The sequence below is a fragment of the Frankliniella occidentalis genome, unplaced genomic scaffold (genome assembly GCF_000697945.3).
Source record: "Frankliniella occidentalis isolate FOCC.00 unplaced genomic scaffold, Focc_3.1 Scaffold374, whole genome shotgun sequence".
Taxonomy (NCBI): Eukaryota; Metazoa; Arthropoda; class Insecta; order Thysanoptera; family Thripidae; genus Frankliniella; species Frankliniella occidentalis.
Genome location: NW_026267497.1, coordinates 142047 through 150091, shown reverse-complemented (window position 1 = coordinate 150091; position 8045 = coordinate 142047). Strand labels below are relative to the sequence as shown.

General features: G+C 40.0%; 2 long non-coding RNA genes across 2 annotated transcripts; one reads left to right on the top strand and one right to left on the bottom strand.

Moving 5' to 3' along the window:
• Nucleotides 1-936: 936 nt before the first annotated feature.
• On the bottom strand, nucleotides 937-2594 carry LOC127751192 (uncharacterized). The gene is made up of 4 exons (XR_008012014.1): nucleotides 2261-2594; nucleotides 1459-1631; nucleotides 1245-1384; nucleotides 937-1130 (listed from the first exon to the last, which is right to left on the bottom strand). It is a non-coding gene; the product is annotated as an uncharacterized LOC127751192 (long non-coding RNA).
• Nucleotides 2595-3117: 523 nt separating this feature from the next.
• Nucleotides 3118-7696, top strand: LOC127751193 (uncharacterized). Its single transcript, XR_008012015.1, has 4 exons — nucleotides 3118-3526; nucleotides 3609-5003; nucleotides 5075-7183; nucleotides 7282-7696. It is a non-coding gene; the product is annotated as an uncharacterized LOC127751193 (long non-coding RNA).
• Nucleotides 7697-8045: the final 349 nt, after the last annotated feature.

Below are 8045 nucleotides of genomic sequence, written 5' to 3'. Positions count from 1 at the left end.
GCGACGCGTTATAAGAACAAGTTTCAAAGGACACATCGCTGAAATTGGTTTTCGGATCTGCCACATACAGTGCTGCGAATTCACTTCAGTACAATGTGTCCTGACGCATTGCAACCCCCGGTTGCTCAGTCTCCCGTTCGGGTTGCATGCGACTTACCAGAAAACAAATTATAGTGACGTATTCTTTAAACCCTGATCTACAAACGCGTCGCTTACACCAAATGTCTAAGTTCAACGGTTTCGGGGCGCGGCCGCGTGCAAGGTACGAATGTTTACCGTGCGCCCATGCTGGCTGTGAGCGGCTCAGACCCGAGCGGCCCGGGCGGCACGGCGGCACGCTCCGTCTACCGTTGTTGGCTACGTTATTTTCTCTCCCGTTCGGGCTGTATGGATCGTATCGGCTTGACAATTGCAGCGTTTGAAGGCTTGAACTTTGGGCTGCAAATTACCCCCAATACCCCCACCGTCAAAACTTGATAAAATAAGAGCTAGGGCCGGGAGACTGACTGAGCGTACCCTCTCGCCCGTAAGGCGCCGTGGAGCAGCCGCCGAGAAGTGAGCGCTAGCGACTGACGCGCCATCTAGGTGGCCGCCCGGCGAAACTCCAACCACCACCGGATTTTGTAGTCTTTTTCGTATGCATAGCCGACCCTCCATTCCCTTTATGCTCCGTGACAGCAAGGCAAGGCAAGGCAATGAGAGTGAGGCAGTGAATTGTCAATTTGCAACCCCAGCCAACTGCCGTGTTACGGCCGAGTCGCTTGTTTGCCGTGACGTCACGGAGCCGGCCTCGGATACTGCCAACCTACGGACAATGAATGTCGCCGTATCGGGCGGGGCAGGCTCCACATGTGGGATATTTTTTGTTGATCAGTGTGGTCGTTCCATAAAAGATAGAGGGAGATGGGTTTGAATTTCAAAGTTAAAGTACATAGATAAGATAACTCAAATGTATTCCAGAATTATAAACCACAAAAACATTAATATAAAATATGTAACATAATAGATTTTACAAAATGACATATTCCATAATAATACATTATTACAATCATTGCACAAAATCTAAAGAAGCGAAATGCCTTTTGGACCTCGAAAAATCTTGGAGCTGAGGGACTTGTGAAGGAATGAATCTGAAATTATAAAAGGTTATAAAACAGTTAGTAAACATAATTGAAAGGTCCTCTAGTTGAAAAGTTAAAGAAATTATGTTATAATTATTTAAATACACATATGAAACAACTCACCTTTCCAGTTTCGGCAAGTTCTAGAAACTGCGGCCACAACAGAAGTGAATTCTGAGACAAATAGTGCAGCCTACTCTTCCAGGAGAAGAAGGCAAGGGTGATGGCTGCCAGTTTGCAAGAACTTTTCTTCTGGCTGGAAACTGCAAACAGAAAATTTTATTACACATTCTACGTCTCTTCATTAATATAGGACATTTAAAAAAGTTACAGTTACCTGAAATGATGCTAGTGGAGTAACACTGGCTGTGGCTGGAGTGACTGTGTAGGAGTCACCAGGACTCTTACTGACATGAGGAATAATGGCTTGAGTAGCTCCAGGTCTACACGGTGTACTCCTAGGTGTTGATGCACTGGCAAAGGTTGATTCCCGGTCATGAGGAGCCACAGCTGCAAACCAGAACCAAAACATTAAGAAAAGCTTGACAGAATTTGAAAGTAAGGTAAAATTAGTTGTTCAAAACAATCAGAGTTAAAAGTTTATTTCAAGAGGACTAAATACAGTATAATTAATGTCATGGCTTATCTAATATGCCCCACACAAATTATGATTATAACATTAAAGATTACATTTCCAAGGACCATAACCAGCACACTGCATTGTATATGATGATGCTAAATAACACATATATAAATTGAAGGGGACACAGGGCTGAATTTATTGACTTCGTCAGAGACTGCTGATAAAAATATTTTTATGTAGGGAACTTGAAGTACTTGATAAGAAACCATGTCAAGAAAAAAAACATACCCCGTAACTTAAACCGTTCTTGGGTTATAGTATGTTGAAACATTTTTGAAATGCTCAACCCAAAACTCCAAGCGCTTATAAAACTTTGTGCTGTGGAGTTGGGGTGCAAAAAATTATTATAACTATAGAAGGCTTTCTTGAATTTCAACATCTTTCTTTAGATTTAATATTGGTCCATTTTACTGTCCAAGAATTTCCCACACTCTTGCACAGAGCTTTAAAGAGGAAAGTGTTCTACAATAACCACCTACCACAGAAACACACTAACCTGTTCGTGTCAGATGGAAAGTGGAAAACGGTCTTGCAATCACCTGATACAGCAAAAGCACGTCACCCCGGCACAGAACACTTTATCTTTTTCATTTCCTTGGTCAAAACGAGACGCTGCATTGTAAATAATATTCGAAATCACGAAATAAACAATCCAGAATGAAAGCAGAAACATTCAAAGAAATGGTGCATGTTGACACACTGCAGCCAGCCATCCCCAGAATCCCCAGAAAATTATTATGGTTCGCAATTATAATTAGAAGGAACTGACATTAAACAACGATGAAACGTATACACCAAATGTGCTTAGATATGAATAACAGTGACGTTAAAATCGCGAGCTGGGCGACCAAACCAGACAAAATAGGGTTTTATGCCCCTCATTTGCAGTTCCCAAGGTGGCAAGATCCCAGGCCGGCTATGGTGGTGGGGGGACGGCTAGCGACCGGAAACAGCCATTGCAGTTGGCTGGGGTTGTCAATTTGCAGTTTCCGGTTTGTCGAGTCATGAGTGTCTCTGTTCGTCTCTACGTCTCTGTTATTGAATTAACTTCATAATATTAATATAAAACACGAGATATGGTGATCTATAGTTCCAAGTCTCAGTTCAATTCAAATCGCTGGTGGTCGTCTCTTTTTGAGTTGAGTCCGAAGTAATGTTACCAGCCTCTGCGATCAAACGGCAACAGGTTTGTAAATATTCCATATTTTCCAGAAAACAACCGTATGTCCTTGAACCTTAATAGTCAGAACCACCAGCAGTTGCATTGTTTCCTATCTCCGATTAAAAATTGAATGAAAAGATTTCAAATGACCGCTATTATCTTGCCCAGCAGAGGTTATGTCGTACTTGGTTGGTTGTGTATATCACACGTTTAAATCTACAATGTTACCTTGGCTGGACGATGTTTCTGTAGAATTTCCAATTTCTATGTAGATTATTTACTTTTATGTCCTCTCTCAACAGGTTTTGGCTGCTATGCGAATTATTTCCAAACCTTCCTCCTGCTCTTGCTGTTGAATGATGTTTGCGAATTGGTTGACAATTTCTTAAAGGGTTAAAAAGGTCAGTACCCGTTGGTCTCTTATTAATCACATTTGGATTACATTATATTTGGTATACTTACAATGTTATTCTATTGACAGGAGGTAATGTCCAGCTTTATGCACAAGTTCCGTAATCCTAGAGCAGTTTGCTCGTAATTTGTTGTTGAATGGTGTTTGCGCCTGGGCTGAGAATTTATTGGAGGGTTAAAAGTGAAAAGGTTACTTGCCATATGTGGATTTTATTATATTATTTTATCATATTTCTTATTGTGAAGGCTAATAATCTGATTCTGTTGACAGGCAGTGACGTCCCACTTGATGAATGAATTACGTAACCTGGAGCTATTTGAAACTCGATTTGCTGACCTGGTCAGGTGAAAGTGGTCTATTGCTTTTCATGAAGTAGGACTTATCGTCATGGTCAATGCAACTCAATGCGACCTATGCCTTTGGCAATCTGAGGTTTGAGAATGAGTTTGAAAAGGCGGGGAAATTAATTTTATCAGTATTTATGGGGCACTTTTAATTTCATTCTTTCTTCTCTCTCTCTATCTATCTATCTATCTATCTATCTATCTATTTATCTATCTATCTATCTATCTATCTATCTATCTTCTGTGTCATGTGTTTGCAACTTGTCAACAATGTTCTTGATGTGTTCACTGTTACAAAGTGTCTGAATTGTTTTTGGGTTCTCTGAAAATGCATTTTGTTTTCTATTTGGTGATGAGTGCTCGTTCTGTTGTGTGTGATTTGCTTGTTCTTATTGCTGTTCTGTTCTTGTTTATGAAAGTGCTCTGATTTTATCTGCCCTGCCTCTGAAAGTGTTTTGTGTTGATTTGGTACTCTCTGCTCTTGCCACTGACTTGCTGTTCTGTGCTTGTTTGTTTATTGCTGGACTTGTCTTGAAGTGCTCTGAATTTCTGCCCTCTCTTTTGAAAGTGTTTTGTGTTTGTCTCTGTTGTTGCCACTGACTTGATATTGCTTATTTTGTTGATGAACATTTTGGTTTTTGTCGAGTAATCCTTGTGCCTTGCCCTTGCTGTTTGAGTGCTCGTATTTATGTTACTGTTCTGATTGCTGTTCTTTTTCTGTCTTTGAAGTGTTGTGCATTTGTTTACTTTGATTGACTATTTTAATGCTGATTCTTTACTGAATGGTTTGAAATTTTCTTGACTCTGTGCTGTGTTCTCAATGCAATGTTTTCTGTCTTCTTTGTTTCGATGAAGTGTTGAAATTATTGTCTTGCAAATGTTGTTTTTGTTGATGTGATGTTTTAATATGATTTCCTGTGTCTTAATCTCTATCTCATATCATTTAAATGGCACTGTAAACCTACTCTGGGTTTCCTCGGGTTTACTGGCTTGTCTGTCTTTCTTTATATAATTCTTTCCGGGGATTTGATTTAAAAGCCTTTTCATTCTCATACTTATCACTCAAAGATGCCATTGCATATTGTACTGGGTGCTGCCAGTATTCATGACTTAGATAAACTTCAGAGGTATGTATTTGCAGTGAAGAAATATCTCTAATTGTAACTACCGTACCCATAACTTTTTTGTTTTTATTTATTCCAGGTGCAGCTATGATTAATTTTCACCACCATGACAATGCAGTCAAGATTTTCTCTTAAGTTATTTTAATGGACCAGTCAGCATAAAAAGAGCCAAGGACTCTCTGTGATACACCCACATGGTAGGTATTGTTTCAGCAAGGTACTAGCACTAATCTTAATGGTTCAGTTAACATTTTGATTTCATTTCCAGGTTTGCAACTTTCTTCTATGTTTTCCAACAAAAATTCTTAGTCGTTTGCTTATCGAGGAATATTCCAAGCTTGTGACATCTGCTCTGCTAATCGCCTGTATATTAATTTCCCCTCTGGTAAGTACATTTGCAGAGCAAGTGCTCCGATATTCTCAACTTTGGCAGTGTCTTTAAAACTGATTGCTGTTTTTCTTTTCCATTGTAGGTTTGAGGTGGATTTCAAAGACTCGTCATGGCATTGATCTTTCATTGATGATTATTTGTACCTAATTACCGTGAACAATTGTAAGTATTATTACATTTATGTGTAGACTTTTGATTTGTTTTTTATTGGAGTGCAAACTAATTCTCATGTCGATCCTTTAGGCTCAATTACCACGGTATGATTGAAATTTGAAAATGGTTCTGCCGCAATTCTTCTCTCGATGAGGAGGGCATTTATTTGATGAGGGAGATGGATTACAACGAAACACCCACACTGCTGGCACGTACTGCTCTATGTTTTATTTTGATCTACATTATGCATTCTGAGAGTTACGATTGTAAGTTTTACTTTCTCTTTACCTTTTCAGGACTCGAAGTTGTGTTGCATCTCTTTTCCTTTTTTGTTTGAGAGAGAAGTTCCTGCGCTTTGCTGGAATTGATGTCTACCTGTCGACAATGTGCACAGCTTACTCTATTTAATTTCTCTCTGAAAGCCGTTTAAGGAACTCCTTCATCCTCTTTTTCTGTATGACGTAAGTTTCTGTACATATCTCTTGAAAAGGCACCTGGAGATTCTTAAAACTAACGGAACCATTTTGTTGACAGGCAGCCAACCAAGCAAAGTGTCAATTTGGAGGATCTACCCACTCAGTTAAGCTTGTTGTCTCCCTTGGTTGTCAGCGCGGTGTGCCAAAGCTAAGTACCCTTCTATTTTCTTTCTACTCCTTGTCAAGTTTTAGACATTCCTCTACCGCCACCTATAGTAACAACTTTAGCAAAAGAAAAGGATAGTTTGAGTTTGCACACCTGAGACCAAATGGTGTCAAGCTTCCTTCAATTTTATTTAAATAACTTCTATCTTTATGGGGCTAAAAATTATTTAAACATGCTGTCAGACAAACTGGCACTAATTCTCTTCCCCATAATTGTCAAAAGAAACATGCATATTACCTCAACCACCTCCCTGCCTTAAACTCTGATTTCAAGTAAATTCCCTTACTGCCATTCCTTTTCTGTCTATTGAAATTGAAGTGCCCATTATAATGTCAATGTTTGAGGATGTTCTTTTGACTGTGTTTTTGTCATGTTCTGTTCATTATTTTGCCCTTTCCGCTGTGCTGTTCTGCAACCTTGTTTCTTAAAAGTGTTTGCTCATGGTTCTGCTATAATTTGTGCCTATATTATTTGTATATGTTTCTCGTGTGCTGTGTTTTGCCCTCTGATTGCACTGTTCTGCTACCTTGTTTGATGAAAGTGTTTGATTGCTCATGGTTTTGCTGCAATTTGTGCCTGTACTTATATATGTGTGAATTTCTCTTGTGTTTATGAGTGTTCTTGTGCCTCTTGTATTCTGATATGTCCTTATGCTGCTTACTATGTGAACCTGCCATTTTTATTGCGATGCTTTATTGAATGACTTGCTCTGTTTTGCCTTTGAATTTTGAACTGGTACTTTTGTCTTTCTGCCTTCTGGATGTTTTGTGGTTTGGTTTGTTGAATTTGTGCGTGTGAGTGTGATATGATCTCTGTACTACCCCTTTCCCCCCCTCTTTTCCTCTTGATCTTTACCAAAAGTTCCTTGTTTTTTCTCCTTGTTGTGCATACCTCTTTTAAGTAAGCCAGTCAGCTAAAGTATTCTGGAAGGAAAGACTTGTAAAAGGTTTTATTTGCACTGTTGTCTCTACTGTGCACTCTCAAACTATTCACAACTATAGGAGATGTTTATTAAAGTAGTGTATGTAAAATCAATTTCGTTACTAATGTGTTACGCTTTATTCAGCTTGCAGGACGGTCAGTTTGGAGAACGGCTCTGCCTGTGGTGTGTTGCGGCTTGTTGATACTCCACTGGGACCTTTCACTTCCACGCTGCAAATGGCTGCATCTCAACGCTGTTTCATGTCTAAGGTACAACATTACCATTATCTGTTTTTGTATCTAATTACTCATACTTTGGAGGAAATGCATACAACTTGCTAATTTTTTCTTTCCTATTTTATTTACAGAGTTCAATACAACTCCCAACCACAGGAGCTTTACCTTTTTCAAGAATGAAGATTTACCTGTCAATTTAAAATCACGTCTTTGGAATGTTCTCTACTGCTCTGTTATTTTATTCTCAATGTAAATAGAAGAAAACCTTTCTTGCTACTTATGTAACTTTGACTATTTTCATATCTATTATAGTATTTCTTATTGAGTAAACATAAATTCAAATTAAAGTCTGTCTATTTCCTTCCTTTATACCAGTATTCCTTTTGGGTGACGCAACATTGATTCGCTATAAGCTGTCATTTTTGTGGTGTAGAATGGGTGGCCTACCTTCTGGGCGCGTGCCCTTCTTCAGCCAGCAGGGTTCTTTACACTTACTGCAAGTCCTGCGTGCAGACTGTTACACGCTTGCTGCGGCGCATTGTAGTATTGGTTAGCGTGATCTGAAGCATTGATATGGTGCGGCCGCCACCGGCCACCCTCACAGGCGACCCGCCGACTCGGAGGGAGATCAGAGCGAAGACCTGTCACCTGAGAGATGCTCTTGAATCGCACTACTGTGTACCCCACGTGTTGCGATTGGTTAGCTTTAGGGATCATCCAAAAGAAAGTACGCCCGTCATTGTCAGTTAATAAACTACCAACTGCAGCCACTCAGGCTCGCGGGGCGCCTGATGGGTAGGCAACATCTTGCCGGGAACGCATGCGTGCACCGCGGGGTGGCCTACCCGGAGTCTCCCAGGCGCCGAGCTCTCATAATTCTCGGAATGAATTCAAG